At 41.4% G+C, this 19,215-nt stretch overlaps 1 pseudogene; it reads left to right on the top strand.

The window, feature by feature from the left end:
- Positions 1 to 12,175: 12,175 nt before the first annotated feature.
- On the top strand, positions 12,176 to 12,981 carry LOC112622636 (annotated as a pseudogene).
- Positions 12,982 to 19,215: the final 6,234 nt, after the last annotated feature.

Below are 19,215 nucleotides of genomic sequence, written 5' to 3'. Positions count from 1 at the left end.
TGATTAGGGTGCAATATGTGAATTTGTGGGGTGCGCAAACAGTCAACAACACTGTTTCAGGCGTTGAAGACATTATGCTGATTGGACTACCAGCCAAAAAGTTGCAACTACCCTAGACTTATTAGTAAGACAGCTGTGTGTCAGAGATTGAGAAATAAATGTGACAAAAATTCGGGAGGCTTCTATGTCAGTGAAATTTCTAGGGGTCCAGAGGCGTGGGGGCATGTCTAGATATCCTTTCTAAGGTGAAGGTTAACTTGTCGTACCTGGTAAGTTGTTGTAGGCCCAGCCTACAACCCAAAAAGAGGCACAGTGCCCAATGGGTTTCTTTACATTTTGAAGGCAACGTATTCCTCACTTGGTTTGTTGCTCCAGCCCATTTACCGAGTGACCCAAAAAGCTGCTGGTTTTGAGTGGGATCCAGAACAAGGGGAGGTTCTGCAACAGGCGGCTGTACCAGCTGTTCTGCCGCTGGATCAGGCCATGTGACCCAGCAGATGTGATGGTGCCTGGAGTGTCTGCAGCAGATATGGGTGCTGTTTGGAGCCTTTGGCAGGCCTCTGCCAGCGAATCGCAGTGCAGGCCCTTGGGATTTGAAGCAATGCCCTGCCATTCTCTGCCGATAATTACCCTCCTTTTGAAAAACAGCTCTTAGCCTGCTCATGAGCCCTAGTAGACACTGAATTATTAACCATGGGCCACCAAGTTACCATGTGACCTAAGCTACCATCATGAACTGGGTGTTATCTAATACATCAGGCCATAAAGTTGGGTGTGCTGCTGATGTGGTTTCATTGCTTGAATAAATTAACACATATCTTGGAACCTGCTATGCAGCTATCGATCCAACGAATGCTTTTTTCTCCATACCTGTCAATAAGGACCACCTGAAGTCACGTATATACCGCCATCAAATGGGAGTGGTGTATATGTAACTAAGTCCATGCAAGTCCTGAAGGCACAAGTAAGTTACATGAAAAAGGGGCCCAAATACCTGTGGTCCCGCTTCCTACTATAAGATACTGTCTTTCTCTCTCAGTCTGCACCTATGGCCTCATAGAGTACCCAATGACTAGTTGACAGAGGAAGAGAAGACTTTGACCTACTGTTTACAAGTGGTTCTCCTGATAGCCAGGCATTGCCTGAAAATGGATAGCTGCAACACTATAGCCCTTCCATGAGACATCCCTGGAAGGACAGTGGTGAAGGAAAGCCCTCCCAGGAAGCATAACTTTGGGCAGTGTACTTGGCTGTGCGCTTTGCTTGGAAGGAGAAATAGCCAGACTTGTGATTATATATCTATTCATGGGTTGTGGCCAACGGTTTGGCTGAATGGCCAGGAAATTGGTAGGAATATGATTGGAAAATTTGTGTCAAGGAAATTTGGGGAAGAGATATGTGGACAGATCTCTCTGAACAAGCAAAGAATGTAAGGATATTTATGTCCCCTATGAATGTTCACCAAAAGGTGACCTCAGCAGAGGGTAATAATAAGGTAGATAGGATGACCCATTCTGTGGATACCAGTTAGTCACTTTCCCTAGCCCCGTGGGCTCTTGAACAAAGTGTCCATGATGGTAAGGATGGGGGGTAACACATAGGATCCACAACATGAACTTCCACTTACCAAGGGCAGCGTGGCTGCAGGCGACTGCTGAGTGCTCCATTTTCTAGCAGCAGAGACTAATACTGAGCCCCCAATATGACCCCAGTCCCCAGGTAATCAGCCAGCAGGTTGGTGGCAGATTGGTTACATTGTACCCCTTCCATCATGGAAGGGGCAGAGTTTTATTCTTTTTTAAAAAAATAGAGATAGGGTCTTCCTCTGTTGCCCAGGCTGATCTTGAACTCCTAGACTCAAGGGATCCTTCCACCTCAGCCTCCAAAAGTGCTGAGATTACAGGCATGAGCCACCTTACCTGGCTGAGGGTTTTATTCTTACTAGACAGAAGCTTACTCTGGATACAGATTTGCCTTCCTGCATGGAAATGCTTCTGCCACGACTTCACTCCATGAACTTATGGAATGACTTATCCACCATCATGGTATTCCACACAGCATTACTTCTCATCAAGGAACTCACTTCTCAGCAAATGAAGTATGCAGTGGACCCAAGCTCATGGAATTCAGCATTCTGAAGCAGCTCCCTTGCCAGAACAGTAGGATGGCCTTTTGAAGACTGAGTTTCTGTGCGAGTTGGTGGTAATACTGTGCAGGCCTGGGGCAAGGTTCTCCAGAAGGCTATATATGTTCTGAATCAGCATCCAATATACGCTGCTATTTCTTCCATAGCCAGGATTCATGGGACCAGGAATCAAGGGATAGAGATGGGAGTGGCACCACTCACTATTACCCCTAGTAACCTACTAGCAAAGTTTGTGTTTCCTATTCCAGAGACAATACGATCTAAAGGTCTAGAGGTCTTGATTCCAAAGGAGGGAATGCTTCCAGCAGAAGACACAACAGTTCCACTGAACTGGAAGTTAAGATGCCCACCCAGCCACTTTGGGCTCCTCATGCCTCTGAATCAACAAGCAAACAGGGAATTACTGTTTTGATTACAGTGAATAATCCTGACAACCACAAGGAAATTGGACTGCTACTCCACAATGGGTGTAAGGAAGAGTATGTCTGGAATATAGTGGATTCCTTAGGGCATCTCTTAGTGTTCAAGGTGATGCCTCTTCATCACATATCCTGTGATTAAGGTCAACAGGAAGATATAACAACCCAATCCAGGCAGTTTTACTAATGGTCCAGACCCTTCAGGAATAAAGGTCCTGGCCACCCACCAGGTAACATACCATGACCAGCTAAGGTGCTTGCTGAAGGTAAAAGGAAATACAAAATGTGAGTACTGAAAGAGGGTTGTTATAAATACCAGCTAGGATCACATGACCACCTACATAAACAAGGACTATAATTGCCATGAGTATTTCCTCCTTATTTTGTTATGAATGTGTATGTATACAATAAAGCAAATACCTTTGTTTTCTTCCCTCTCTTATTTCCTTGTCATGTAACATAAGACATATTGACTTTCTGTCATAGTGTTTATGTATTGTTAATTTTACATCATCGTGTTTAAGTTATATGAAGGAGAAGAGTAAACATCACTCGAGGACTTTACCTCCTCTCTGGGAAGGGATTGGTACATACTGAGTTGTACACGTCATAGTTGTATTATGTTAAACAGAATTATGACCTTGTTATTGCCTTCGTTTGGAGGTTAAATATGGCTTAATGAGATGCACATAGGAATCACGTTAATAAAGGATGGACTCGTGACAACAGTTTGATGGACAACAAACTTTATTTGTTGACTTGCCTGGGCCACAGGTGCACAGATATTTGATGAAACATTATTGTGAGTATTTCTATAAGATAAACACATGTATTAATCTGCTGGGGCCAGGCGCAGTGGCTCATGCCTATAAACCCAGCACTTTGGGAGGTTGAGGTGGGTGGATCACCTGAGGTTTTGAGAGGAGCCTGGCCAACCTGGTAAAACCTCATCTCTACCAAAAATATAAAAATTAGCCAGGTGTGGTGGCACACACCTGTAATTGCAGTTACTCAGGAGGCTGAGGCAGGAGAATCGCTTGAACCCAGGAGGCTGAGGTTGCAGTGAGAGGAAATCACGCCCCTGCACTCCAGCCTGGGTGCCAGAGCAAGACTCCATCTCAAAAAAAAAAAAAAAAAGACTATCTCATGGACGACTTATGGGTGTGAGGTCTCTTTTGGGGGTGATGAAATATTCTAAAATTGTGGTTATGGATGTGCATACCGAAAACCATTGAATTGTGCACTTTAAATAAGTGAATTGTATGATATATAAGTTACATATTGTATGATATATAAGTTACATATTGTATGATATATAAGTTACATATTGTATGATATATGTTACATATTATATGATATATAAGTTACATATTGTATGATATATATGTTACATGTTGTATGATATATAAGTTACATATTGTATGATATATGTTACATATTGTATGATATATATGTTACATATTATATGATATATAAGTTACATATTGTATGATATATAAGTTACATATTGTATGAGATATGTTACATATTGTATGATATATATGTTACATATTATATGATATATAAGTTACATATTGTATGATATATAAGTTACATATTGTATGATATATGTTACATATCTATAAACCTGTTATTTTTTAAAAAACACTTCATGGAGCTGTAGTCTTTGACAGTACCAAGGATGGAAGCTATATATAAGTTCAAATATGGATCATGAATGGGGAGGTAGATGAATGAATCTGTAAGAAAATAAATTCAATATATGTTTTAAAATTCATCATAATTCCCAAGAAAAGAACAATGAAGCATTTCTATAGGTTTTTGTGATGTAATTCAGGACAAATATTTAGGTTTGAAAGTGTGAAGTCATAAAAGATAAATCAATACAGGTGAGGCAATTTCATGCAATCCATCTTTTTAAAAATATAAAATTTAGAGGGCTTAAGTAAGCTCACTTTAGATGCTTGTCACTTGAACAGCTGTCAAAATAGCATTTTGCGGTGGATATTTTTTGGTAAACTTTATTGAAGGATGTTTTCAGATATTTCTGTGGATGCCAGCTGTTAGGTTTAGGGGAAAAGCATCTTGTAATCTGGGGACATGTCAAAGCCAGAAGCCGCATTCAGTTTATATTTCTGCATCAATTAAATTGCAGCCAGGAAGTAGAAAAGTGTCCAGGAAAATTTCAATCAGGTACCAGAAATCCACAAGGATAGTGTTGTTCAGCAACCACTTTGTGGATACAATGAGGGCAAATGACCCACTGGACGAACAACATCTGGAGCTACCCAAATGCATTACTCCATATCTGGTCAGTTTTAATGTCATGAGAGTGATGACACCATCATTTTAAAATACATTTCCGCTTAAGTGCCAAACAGAGTTGCAAACAGTATAATTCTGTGTGGCATGGAACATTTGTTCTCCTAACATCCTGGAAAGTAATACTTGTTTTTCAGATTGTGTTTCTATGGCTGGCTGATACTGTGCTCTTACTTTTTAGGCCAAAACCTCATCCCTCAAGAAACAAAAACAAAATCCCCCAAACCCAGCAATTAAGAGACCAGCTGGCCCTGTGTCTAACAGAAAGCGGACTGAGATAGACTCACATGACCTGACTTCCAGTGGGTGGCATATTTGCTGTGTATGTGAGCTTAATCCCATCACAAGAGCTCTGACCTTTAGTTTCCTTATTTATTGAGAGGGTACAAGGGTGCCAGTCTATCCTGACTCATAGGGTCAGGGCAAAGAGCAATAAGATAATGAGTGTGGATGTGATTTATCAACTACAAATTATTAGAAGTGTAAATTAGCATTCCAAGTGTCAGGGATACATAGGAGAAAAAGGAAAAAAAAAGAGGAGAAATAATAAGTGGGACCTTCCCAAGGAAAGAAATTCTTACCTCTAATTCTAACAATTTCAAGATAAAAGGGATTCTTAAGTAGTGCATACTAGGAAAACTTTTGATGCATGGTTTCTGTGTTAAATATCTGCTGACATTGCCTCACCCATCCTGTTCCTCTCTCTCTCTCACACACACACACATACACACACACACAGTTCCCACAATCCATGTTGCTTCATAATCCTCCCCTCAAATACTACTCTGTGAACATAATTCAATCACAGCCACAATAACTAAGTCCATTTATAGAAAATACAGTAGAAAATAATTCTACTTACCCTGTTCTGAACTGCCTTGCACTGTTCTGTGTGGTACCTTTCCAAAGACCTGCTAAAAAACTGAGGTGATTCCTGTTTGCCAAGAGTTGAGGCATCTCAAAAGTGTGAGAAAATGTTACTTTGGTCAATAATTGGCACAGGGAACAGGATATCAACTGAGGAGTTTCCTAGGCCTTGGAGACATGGCTACCCCGTTTCAAATTAGGTGCTAGAGAACTTACCTCAAATTTTGCAGAGACACAGGAAAAAAAATGGATTTATCAATTACTATCATTATCAAGCAAGAATTATATTTAATTCTCATCTGTCTCTAGGTAATGAAACTTTGATGACTTCAACAATGGTGGAATTGTTTAATTGGCCAAACTGGCCCCTGGATAATATCCTTCAGGAAACAGAAGAAAATAATGGCATGGTGAAGGTCTATGTCTGCTGCTGGAGCCAAGGGTGAGTTAGTCACACTACAGATGGGAGGGCTGGCCCCAGGGTACAGCCAGCCAAGGAGAATGCCAGTGACGCTTGGATGCAAAGGACTCATGCTCTCCTGAGAAAACCCAGTAGCCAAAGATATAACTCAGCTATACGGGATGGGAGAAGGAGATCAGAAGATGACAAAATTGGCCAGGCACAGTGGCTCACGCCTGTAATCCTAGCACTTTGGGAGGCCGAGCCAGGCAGATCACTTGAGGTCAGGAGTTCAAGACCAGCCTGGCCAACATGGTGAAACCCCATCTCTATTAAGAATACAAAAATTAGCCAGGTATGGTGATGCGCACCTATAATCGCAGCTACTCAGGAGGCTGAGGCAGGAGAATCGCTTGAACCCGGGAGGCCAAGGTTGCAGTGAGCTGAAATGGTGCCACTGCATGCCAGCCAGGGCGAAAGAGAGATTCCATCTCAAAAAAAGAAAAAATTAATGGAATAAAATATTAATATTAGGTACGTGCAAAAGTAATTGCAGTTTCTGCCATTACTTTTAGTGTCAAAATATCCTTAATTCAATAACATACTTATTCAAATATAAGATATCTAAGACATTTTCAATATCTCATTCAAATATGATGTTTTGTCATTACTTTTAATGACAAAAATCGCAATTACTTTTACACCAAACTAATAGCAACTAGAGGTGTCTGAACTCAGACTCTTCCAATCTCACTGACAACTCAAACTCCGTTGCTTTCTCCCTGCTACTTTCCCCCACTATTGCTACCTTTGATTTGAACAAGATTTCAGCAGGACAAAATGTCACAAACAGGGACAAGGGATCTGCCACATGATGTTATTTTGGGGGGCTCCTTAAACCTCTTAGGGAGACTTTGCGTAGTAGCTGAGAAAGAACTTCATGCTTTCAAATCTGACCTTCCTCATTTCCACTTATTACCTGGTTGATTTTGAGCAAGTCATTTAACCTCCCTAAGCTTTACCTTTGTCAGCAACAAATAGGAGTCTACAAACAACAGTATTCATCTTAGAAATTGTATGTGAACTTTAAATGAAACAATGAATAATGCATAAGGCAAGTACCTCAAACATGTTAAGGATTATTTTCTTTTCTTTTCTTTTGAGATGGAGTTTCACTCTGTTGCCCAGGCTGGAGTGCAGTGGCACAATCTCAGCTCACTGCAACATCCACCTCCCGGGTTCAAGCAATTCTCCTGCCTCAGCATCCTGAGTAGCTGGGCTTACAGGCGTGTGCCACCATGCCTGGGCAATTTTGTAGTTTTAGTAGAGACAGTGTGTCATCATGCTGGCCAGGCTAGTCTCGAACTCCTGACCTCAAATGATCCACCCGCCTTGGCCTCCCAAAGTGCTGGGATTACAGGTGTGAGCCACTGCACCCTGTCAAGAATTATTATTATATTGCTCTTGCATTTGCTAACAGGCTTTGTACTGGGGAATTTTTTTTTTTTTTTTTCAGGAAAAAAAAATTTAAATAGGGTGTTGTGAAAGAGTCATGGTTTTCAGAGTTTCCAGAGAAGTGTTTTATTAAAAGAGGGGAAGAAATCAATGTTACCTTTGTCAAGAGAGTTCTGTATCTTAAACAATCAGCTTCTTGTTCATCATCAAGTTCTATAAAAAGTGCACAAAGTCCTAGAGACCTGATAATAATTAAGAATATTCACAGCCTTCTTCCGAAGGCTCCTTTTAATCATTGATTTCATATCTGGGTGGTCTTACAACGAGCTGCTTTTGTTGTTTTACATATCTCTTGCATTCTCAATCTGGGATAAATGAGGAAAACTTCTAAATTAAAACATTTGCTCCAACAGTTTTCCTTCTTTCACGTTCTGGTTTTAGTAATGAGGCAGTAATATTCTGGAGAAATCTTTCATAAACTGAGTATTATTTTTAAATCTGCTTATTTACGTTTCTCGTGGAACTTTCTGTGATATGCCCTGTTCGGGAGGAAACATCTGTCTTTGGGGTTTTCATCACCGTGAGGCAGTTAACTACAGGGCATGGCATGTCTGGGTGCTCAGAGATAACTCTCCAACATGGGCAGGCCCAGGAACACGAGTTCACAGTGACAGCCACAGCCATATCCCCGGGTACATGCTCATGTGCTCATTTGCAGAAAACACACAGAGGTGTGGTCCATGTGAAAATGTGTCCAGAGGTTCCAAAGAATGTGTCTATTAGTGACAAGAGGCACAGTCGTTGCTAGGACAGAGCCTTCAATACTTAAATGACATTGTAGTGCTGTGTGCTCTTACGAAAAGTGAGCTCAGGTCCTTTGAGGAATATGTACTATGGAAAGTTCCAATGAATTGGACTATTAACTTTCCATTAACATGTCTCATTTTCCTGGAATTCCTGTGTGAGAATTCTCTGTTTCGTTTGCATAACCCCAGGCTTCACATATCGAATTAGTAAATCTACTTTTAAAGATCTAGGGTATCGCACAGAGGCCATGGATTTTAGACAAAAGAAAAACTATAAAGACGGCTGTCCCTAAAACCAGGCAAACTTTCAGAAGGTTTGCCACCAAACTTTGGGAAACTCATGCTCACTCACCAAATTTTGCCCAAACTCATGCTCATTAGCTATTTCTTTTTTCTTTTTCTGGGTGACAGTCTTGCTCTATCACCCAGGCTGGGGTGCAGTGGCGCAATCTTGGCTCACTACAACCTCCACCTCCTAGGTTCAAGTGATTCTCCTGCCTCAGCCTCCCGAGTAGCTGGATTACAGGTGTGCGCCGCCACGCCCGACTAATTTTTTGTATTTTTAGTAGAGACGGTGTTTCGCTATGTTGGCCATGCTGGTCTTGAACTCCTGAGCTTGTTATCCGCCTGCTTCAGCCTCCTGACGTGCTGGGATTACAGGCATGTGCCACCGTGACTGGCCTCATTAGCTATTTCTACATGTATGCATGTTGTTGGTCATTCATTGAATTAGTTGATCAAAACTTTACTCCCTAATAAACTGGGGTGGTACTTGATAAAGAAGCAAAATGACGTGCTCTACTTTTAAAATGCTGGAGCTGGCCCTTACAGGTTCATGAGAGCCAATTGTATGTATTGCTTCCCAACTCCACATTTGGTGTTGTCATGTTGGTAGCTTAAAATCAGCTACAGTAGAAGTTTACACCATGGGAATAGGCATTTGCTACAAATCAGGGATTAATTTTCCCAGGCAGCTACATGTGGAGCATTCACAGGCACCCCCTTGATCTAGGACTCCCTCGGAAAACTGATGTCGTTTGGTGCATGTTTGCCACAGTGGGGCTTTCTGGACAGCCTGGACCCACGCTGGACTTTCCTGCTGCAACAAGTGCTGTGTAAAGATTCAAGAGTTACTTGGGATGTAGAAACCGCCAAGACTTAAGAGTTAAAGTGGCCGGGTGTGGTGGCTCAAGCCTGTAATCCCAGCACTTTGGGAGGCCGAGACGGGCGGATCACGAGGTCAGGAGACTGAGACCATCCTGGCTAACCCGGTGAAACCCCGTCTCTACTTAAAAATACAAAAAAAAAAAAATTAGCCGGGTGCAGTGGCGGGCGCCTGTAGTCCCAGCCACTCAGGAGGCTGAGGCAGGAGAATGGCGTGAACCTGGGAGGTGGAGCTTGCAGTGAGCTGAGATTCGGCCACTGCACTCCAGCCCGGGCAACAGAGCGAGACTCCGTCTCAAAAAAAAAAAAAAAAAAAAAGAGTTAAAGTGCCAAGGCTGCCTAATGAAGAAAAACTACCAGGGTGAGGTTTGGGTTATTTCTTTCCTTTATGTATGTGGGTTGTTTTTTTTTTAACCTAAGGCTTGGCTTTTATACTTTTTCCTATTAGATTTTATTTCTTGAATTCAAATCATTTTCCAGATATTTTCAATTCTCATTTGAATCGTGATTCTGTTAGGCAATCTATGAATCAACCTGAGTGAAAGCACTTGGTAAACCATAAACCCCATTAGCAACATAAACGCATTGCCGGGTAGGGCGGCTCATGCCTGCTATCCCAGCACTTTGGGAAGTCAAGGCAGAAGGATTATTTGAGGCCAGGAGTTCGAGACTAGACTGGTCAATATAGTGAGACTTTGTCATCTTTACAAAAGTAAAAAAAAAAAATTTTTTTTTAAACTATAAACTCGGTGACCATGGTGGCTCACACCTGTAATCCCAGCACTTTGGGAGGCTAAGGTAAGTGGATCACTTGAGGCCGGGAAATTGAGACTATCCTGGCCAACCTGGCGAAACCCCATCTCTACTAAAAATACAAAAAAAAAAAAAAAAAAAAAGTTAGCTAGGGAAGGTGGCACATGCCTGTAATCCCAGCTACTCAGGAGGCTGAGGCATGAGAATTGCTGGAACCCTGGAGGCAGAGGTTGCAGTGAGCCAAGATCGTGCCACTGCACTCCAGCCTGGGCGACATAGCGAGACTCTGTCTCAAAAAAAAAAAAAAAAAAAGAAAGAAAGAAAGAAAGAAAGAAAGAAAGAAAGAAAATATAAAAAGAAGAAAGAAAAAAAAAACAAACTCTCTTGCTAATATTTTAAAACAAATTTGACAAATATGCCATGATTATTCACACCTGTGTTATTGATCATAGTGTTGGAAAGGACAGTCTCTTGGATTGGATTTTTTCCATGCAGACTTGGAGGTAGACGGTTAATTTAAAAGATGATCCAAGGAAGCCAGAGCAACGGCGCAGGTGGAGTGGTGGGGGAAGAAGGGAAAGGTCAGAAAGGGTACCCGGTAGAGCTTATTGTCCTCATCCCTGCGGGTCAATGCTGATGGGGACTCTGAGCCCCTCTGTAGATGGTGCACACCTGCCCCTCTGAAGTGGAGATCCTGCACCGTCCCTCCTGGTGAGTGTTGCCCCTGAGGACAGTAACTCCTTGCATTTCTAGGCGGCGAGGCAACTTCCCGGGCATCATCTGAGAAAGCTGGTGGAGAAAAGCCAGGGACTCTGCCTGCACTTGAGGTGAGCCAACATTGACATGCACTGAAATTGTCCACCACAGCCACAGCTGAAGCAGAGGCGGGCTGAGAGGGGGTGGCTCAGGGCATCGTAACATCTGCTATGGACAGAACTGAGGGATGAATTTTAGGAGATGTTCATTAACTCAATAAGGATTTATGTATTAACCAATTAGATGAAACATTTACTAAACGTGTTATATCCAGACGCTATTGTAGGTACTAAGGACACAGCAGTAAAGTCTCTGCCTTCAATGAACTCATATTCTAGTAGAAGACAGATTCTTAAAAATTAATAATAATATAATGTGGGTAGGTGATTTGTGGTAGGAAAAAATATTTAAATAAGAAAGGCAAAGGATTAGGAGGTGATGAATGTGGGGTAGGGACAGAGAAAGAATCTTATTTTAGAAAGAGTAGTCAGTGAGGGCTGCTTGGATGAGGGGCCATTTGAGCACAATCTTGCATGAAGTGAGTGAGAGGGGCATGTAGGCAGACGGTGGCGGGGTCAGCAGTACTGCTTTCCAGACCCAGGGAAAATTCTGTACAAAGATCTGAAGTCAGGAACAACCCTGCTGTGTTAAAGGATCAGGGCCAGACACAGTCAAGCACAGAGATCCAGTGGCAAGTGAAAGAGACATGCTCCCTGCCCTGTAGAGCGTAGTCTACTGGGGCAAATGTCATTAACTTCATAAACAATCACACAGATCAAAGCAAATGTATACAGTGTGGTAAAGGCATAATTGAATTTGTGTTTCTTAATGATTCCACGTCTACTATGAGGAGAGGGACTGAAGAGGGTCGATGCTTGGTGTCTGTCTACCATTCAACACTGTTCATTGCTTTCTCCTTTACTTCTCACTACCAATAACTGGACATAGGCCTGGATGCTCAGCCTGCTTCATGACAATCTGCTTCCTGGCATGTTTTCAAGAAGCATATTGATTTGTAAAAACTGTAACTACGAAATTTCTATGCGCACCAGAAGACAGAGGTCCTCTTTCCTTGCCTAACGTAGCCATGGCTCATGGTCCCAAGAAGCATCTGAAGCTGGTAGCAGCTTCAAAGCATTGGATGCTGGATAAATTGACTGGTGTGTTTGCTCCTCGTCCATTCACGAGTCCCCACAAGTTGAGAGAGTGTCTCCCCGTCATCATTTTCCTAAGGAACAGACTTAAGTATGCCCTGACAGGAGATGGAGTAAAGAAGATTTGCATGCAGCGGTTCATTAAGATCGATGGCAAGGTCTGAACTGATGCAACCTACCCTGCTGGATTCGTGGACGTCATCAGCATTGACAAGACAAGAGAGAATTTCCGTCTGATCTATGATACCAAGGGTTGCTTTGCTGTACATCGTATTACACCTGAGGAGGCCAAGTACAAGTTGTGCAAAGTGAGAATGATCTTTGTGGGCACAAAAGGAATCCCTCATCTTGTGACTCATGAGGCTCACACCATCCACTACCCTGACCCCCCATCGAGGTGAATGATACCATTCAGATTGATTTGGAGACTGGCAAGAGTATTGATTTCATCAAGTTCGACACTGGTAACCTGTGTATGGTGACTGGAGGTGCTAACCTGGGAAGAATTGGTGTGATCATCAACAGAGAGAAGCACCCTGGATCTTTTGACGTGGTTCATGTGAAAGATGCCAATGGCAACAGCTTTGCCACTTGACTTTCCAACATTTTTGTTATTGACAAGAGCAACAAACCATGGATTTCTCTTCCCTGAGGAAAGGGTACCCTCCTCACCATTGCTGAAGAAAGAGACAAAGACCGGAGGCCAAACAGTGCAGTGGGTGAAATGGTCCCTGGGTGACATGTTAGATCTTTGTACGTAATTAAAAATAATGTGGCATGATAAAAAAAAAAAAATGCTGAGCACGGTAGCTCACACCTGTAATCCCAGCACTTTGGGAGGCCAAGGCAGGTGAATCACCTGAGGTTGGGAGTTCGAGACCAGCCTCACCAACATGGAGAAACCCCGTCTCTACTAAAAATACAAAATTAACTGAGCGTGGTTGCACATGCCTGTAATCCCAGCTACTTGGGAGGCTGAGGCAGGAGAATTGTTTGAACCCAAGGGGCAGAGGTTGCAGTGAGCCGAGATGGCTCCATTGCACTCCAGCCTGGGCAACAAGAGCGAAACTTCGTCTAAAACAACAACAACAAAAAAAAAACGGGAACTATTTGTACCCTATCCTCTATCCCTGCACAGAAAAGTTGAAGGGAACTTAACCTGAAACTCATATATTAATAGTACTGATTTCCACTGCCATGCCAAAGAGCAAGTAAAGAGTTAAGAGCCAGTATGGTATAGTGGAAACAGCATAGACTTGGACTGAAATCCAGGTAGGCTCCAGTTCCAGCTCTGATAATGATCAACTACATAGCTTTAAACAGATGAGTTTAGCCCTCTAAGCCTCAGCTTTAAAAGGGGGATAATAATGCCTACTCTGGAGCATTATGAAGATGAAATCAGATCGTGTATATAAAGCATCTGATTCACAACAGAGGCCGAAAATGGATTATTATATTAATCACATCATAGAGAATCCTAACTAATCTAAAACACTGTGATATATGTGGTTTTTGTCTGAACCACAAAAAAATATTAAAATGGCCCATGCAAAATTGAAACAAGTAAACAGGTAAACTGAAAGGAGCTTGTAAATAATCGGACAAACCTGTTTAGTCCAATTATCCCAAGGCACATATTTAGTATCCATGAGAAACTGCTGGGGGTGGAATGAAAGGGGTATGGCAGAAGGTCAGTCAACTGCCTGTGGATGATTTCCTGGAAAAGTGTTTCTTTCCAGATCTCTTGTTTAGAGAGAGGTCAGACTGACCATGAGACACAGATGCTGAAGCCTCAAACATAGGAATAAGGTTCTACAAGGTCCAAACCCCAAAAAGATAATGCATTTTGATGATCCAGCAAGAAATTCTTATTAGTGCAGGAACTCTTGCCCACCATCTGCCAGTGGAGGCTATAATGGCATTGTTGACTCCCACACTGCAAGCAGAGCCTTAATCATGTTTTACTAGGCCTTGCAGATTACAGGAGCAGGCATGCCCTCTTAGCCCCAGGCCTGGCACCACCCATGCAAGGTAAGTAGTTTACAGGTGTGTCTGGGTCTACTTCAGGTTGGTCAGTTTAAGACAGCTACACAGGACCTTAACCCGGAGAAGGAGGTCAGCCCCAGGCAGAAGCTCCCACACCAAAGAAGAAAAAGCTGGGCACCAGCTTTTTCACTATCTCCTGGGCACCAAACTAAATTATGTTTAGATAGACTGGAATCAATGACAACAAATCCAAAAGAAAAGTAAAAAGTGGAAATAGCATTAAGAGCAAAAGCTTGTTGTTGTCTAATCAGGAAAAGCAGCAAAACGTACATTGCATTCAGATGTGCAGGTCAGTGGTCTATAGACTTTTCAGGCTTTGGGTCCTTTCATCCAGCCACTTACCCTCCTCCTCATCACTTACCACAACAGCAGTGTAGGTTACTATGGTGCTGTGTAGCTTGCAAAGCATTCTGGAACACATGGTTTTGTTACAATCCTCATAGCAATCTGATGAACAAGGTTATTATTGTCCTCATTTTAAGGGTGAGGCCATTGAGACTCAGAAGAAAAAAATTAATTGATTTACACCAGGATCCACATGAAATAGATTTGGGAGCAGAGATTTGGACCCTGGGCTCCTGACACCAAGTTTTATTTTTGTGGCTACACATTTCACATTGTTGTGGATCTTTAATTGACAAATGTAGTCCCACATTGGCATTGCAGCTGCCTGATGGGAGTGGGACAAAGTGCATTCTACCTGTGGCTCTGGGCTGAAGCCACATCACCACATAGAGAGTAGGTATCTCAGAGAATCAGTCCAAATAGACCAAGTGGTCATCAGTCCAAAACTCAAGTTGCCAAATCTAAGGAAATGAGGTCTGAAAGTGGGATCTCAGCCAAAACAATAATGTCTCAAAAGCCAAGGTGATCCTGGGTAACTGTGTTCTCTTACTAGGCAAAAGTATGAGAGAGGCTTTTTTCCTCAGTTTCAGTAAAGTACAAAGTGTGGGTTGAACAGGATTAGTTGAAAATGTCTTCAAATCTATTAATAGAGTTGAAATAGACCGGGCGCGGTGGCTCAAGCCTGTAATCCCAGCACTTTGGGAGGCCGAGACGGGCGGATTCCGAGGTCAGGAGATCGAGACCATCCTGGCTAACATGGTGAAACCCCGTCTCTACTAAAAAATACAAAAAACTAGCCGAGCGAGGTGGCGGGCACCTGTAGTCCCAGCTACTGGGGAGGCTGAGGCAGGAGAATGGCGTAAACCCGGGAGGCGGAGCTTGCAGTGAGCTGAGATCCGGCCACTGCACTCCAGCCTGGGCGACAGATCGAGACTCCATCTCAAAGAAAAAAAAAAAAAAATAGAGTCGAAATAAATCATCTGCAGCTTTGTTTATGCATTTCCTCAAAGTCCTTAAGTATGGAACCCTGAAAGATTTTGATAGAGGCTTTTGCTTTTGTATTATACTCTCTAAAATTCTCATAACTTGTTTTACTAGTTAACAGAAATGTGTGATGTTACAACTCTTAGAATGTGAGGGACGTGTGGGCATTTCCTTTGATTGCCAGTTTTTCTCCACAAACCATAGTAAACGTAGGCTCCATGAGGACAGGGATTCTTCTCTGAGTCACTCATCAATCCTCAATGCCTAGCACATAACAGAACTCAATAAATATTTCTATCTGTTGTATGAATAGTGGGGACATTTTACATTGCCTTTTGGCAGAAAGAGGTACTTCTTTTAAATCTTAACTAAAAATAGATTCCCTTATTATAAAATACAGTAATTATCTTGGCAAAACATCATGTATCTTCCCCCTTTCCCTGATGATGAAAGTTGTAATGAAGACATACCTTATTTATTGCTTTTCCAAGAGCATGTAGGCCTCAAGACTACTCCATGGTTATGCATACAACAGATAAAATACGTTACGTGTGAAAGGTACGAATTATGTAGGTGGTAGTTTTCAATAAGGGTCAAGGATCCCATATCACAGTCTTACCCAAGGGGTTATGGTTCCACATTCTATGTGACTTTTCTGTAAGGAAAAACCTGTTTATATTATCTGAGCCTAGAACTTAACTCCATTTTACATATGAACACAAAGCATTTTTGCTTCATGTTAATATATATGAAATTTCCAGGAATGCAAATATCATGTAAATTGAGGAAAGATTGAGACTTGTTTTGTTTGGAAATTTACCAAAAGTAATGGACTATTGAAGAAAATCACCATCAACAAATGCTTATGGTATTGGAGGCACCAATGAAAGAGCAGCTATCTCAGTTTTTGTAACTATTGCATTTACGATGATAACATATTAATTTTCAAATTTACTTATTTAGACTTTCACTTCCATTCATGAAAGATTAATGGCTACAGGAATTATCCTTCTTCCGTGCACAAATTGAAAATGAGATAAAATATATGAAACAACAGTTTTCAGACATTAAACAACTGGTAATGCTGGACTGTGAACCCTGAAAGAAGAGAACCAATTGAACTGAATGCTATGATTGCCCTAGCTTCCTGCCTGGAGGCAGTTTTCAAGCCACAGCATGCAGCCAACAGTCTCACTGAGTTAAGGAAACAGAGATCAAAGTTAAGGAAAGCAAGGTGACTAGATTTGTGGGACAAAGTACTGGAAAGGAGAAAGCTACACAGAGAGAAAGAAGGAGAAAGCACACTCTCAAGATTTGCAAAGGGTTCTCTCAAATCTTTGACTAAATACTAATAAATATGATATCTCATAGGGAAGAAAAATCAGTAGATAGGATAGATAGCAATTTACACACTGTAGAAGAGAAGATCAGGGGCCGGAAGCGGTGGCTCAAGCCTGTAATCCCAGCACTTCGGGAGGCGGAGACGGGCGGATCGTGAGGTCAGAAGATCGAGACCATCTTGGCTAACACGGTGAAACCCCGTCTCTACTAAAAAATACAAAAACTAGCCGGACGAGGTGGCGGGCGCCTGTAGTCCCAGTTACTTGGGAGGCTGAGGCAGGAGAATGGCCTGAATCCGGGAGGCGGAGCTTGCAGTGAGCCGAGATTGTGCCACTGTACTCCAGCCTGGGCGACAGAGTGAGACTCCGTCTCAAAAAAAAAAAAAAAAAAAAAAAGAAGAGAAGATCAGTATTCTTGATGACATAGCAATAGTATCTCAACAAAATAAAGCACAAAGAGAAAAAGACTAGAAAAAATTAACAGAGCATCAGTGATGTATGGAGGAATAGCAGAAGGTAAGTGGTCTAAACCATGTAAAACTGGAGGAGCAAATAGAGTGGGTAAGAAGGACAGAAAAAAACCTTTAAAGAAATCATGGCTGAAATTGTCAAAATTTGATGAAAGTTCTAAACTCTCAGATTCAGATGCTCAAGCAACTTCAAGAAAAATAAACATAAAGAAATTCAAACTAAGAAAGATCATAAAATCAGTCATAAAGAAAAAAATCTTAAAATTTCCAGGAGAGGGATGATGGGACACGTTACACAAAGAGGAACAAAGATAAAAATGACAGCAGACTTCTCATCAGAAATTTTGCAAGCCAGAAGGCAATGAAGCAACATCTTTAAACTACTAAAAAAAAAAAAAAAGCTTTGAATTCTATACCCAGATAAAATAGCTTATGAAAGTGAAAATAAAAGAGTCTTATTTAGATACACAAAAGCTGAAAGAATTCATCACCAGAAGAATGCACTACAAGCTACATGAAAAAATGTCTTTTAGACAGAAGGAAAATAATATAAATGGAAATTTGCATCTACACAAGGGAGTGAAGAGTGTGGAAATGATGTGTGTAGGAACATATAAAATACTTTTTCTTCCAAATTTAATCCCCTTAAAAGATACAGATTATTTAAAGCAGCAATAATAGCATGTATTGTGAAGACATGTATGACAAAACAGCATAATGTATGACAATAACATGTAAGAAACAGCAGCACAAGGACAGAAGTAAGAAAATGAAGACATACTATTGTAAAGTGCTTATACTATATGTATATAATTTGAAGGTAAACTATGAGTTAGATGTGTATTATAAACCTTAGAGCAACAACTAAAAAATAAAACAAAGACACTCCAGTTAAAGGATGGAGATTATCAGATAAAAAAGCAAGGCCTAACTACTGTGCTGTCTGTGAGAAAAACATTTTAAATATAAAGAAACAGAAAGATTAAAAATAAAATGATGGAAAAAGACATACAACGAATACACAAAACAAAACAAAGTTGAAGGAGCTATATTAATATCATATAAAGTAAATTTCAGAACAAGAAATATTCCTAAAAGTAAAAATCAGGCATTTCTTTTTTTTTTTTTTTTGAGGCAGAGTCTTACTCTGCCGCCCCGGCTGGAGTGCAGTGGCACAATCTCGGCTCACTGCAAGCTCCGCCTCCCGGGTTCAAGCTATTCTCCTGCCTCAGCCTCCCAAGTAGCTGGGATTACAGGTACATGGCACCACGCCCGGCTAATTTTTGTGTTTTTTTAGTAGAGATGGAGTTTCTCCTTGTTGGTCAGGCTGGTCTCCAACTCCCCCCCAACCTCAGGTGATCCTCCCGCCTCAGCCTCCCAAAGTGCTGGGATTACAGGCCTGAGCCACCGCATCCATCCAAAATCAGGAATTTCTTAATGGTAAAGATGTCAGTTCATCAAGAAGACATAACAATCTTAGATGTTTATGCACCTACTAAAAGACATAATAATCTTAAATGTTTATGTACCAGGGACATAAAAACTTGATAGAACCAAAAGGAGAAGTAAAATATTTTGCAATTTCAACACTCCTCTATCAGTAATTGATACAAATAGAAAGTCAATAAGAAAATAGATTTGAACAACACTATAAGAAAAGTTGACCATCATTTATGGAACACTCCACCCAACTATAGAACATTCATGAAGATAAATTATATTCTGGGTCATAAGAGAAATATACTTATTTAACCCTTATTTTTAAATTTCAAATATAAGGACAGAGTG

Source organism: Theropithecus gelada, chromosome 4, assembly GCF_003255815.1.
Source record: "Theropithecus gelada isolate Dixy chromosome 4, Tgel_1.0, whole genome shotgun sequence".
NCBI classification, from domain to species: domain Eukaryota; kingdom Metazoa; phylum Chordata; class Mammalia; order Primates; family Cercopithecidae; genus Theropithecus; species Theropithecus gelada.
Note: the sequence above shows the minus strand (reverse complement) of the source record. Positions and strands in the feature narration are given on the sequence as shown.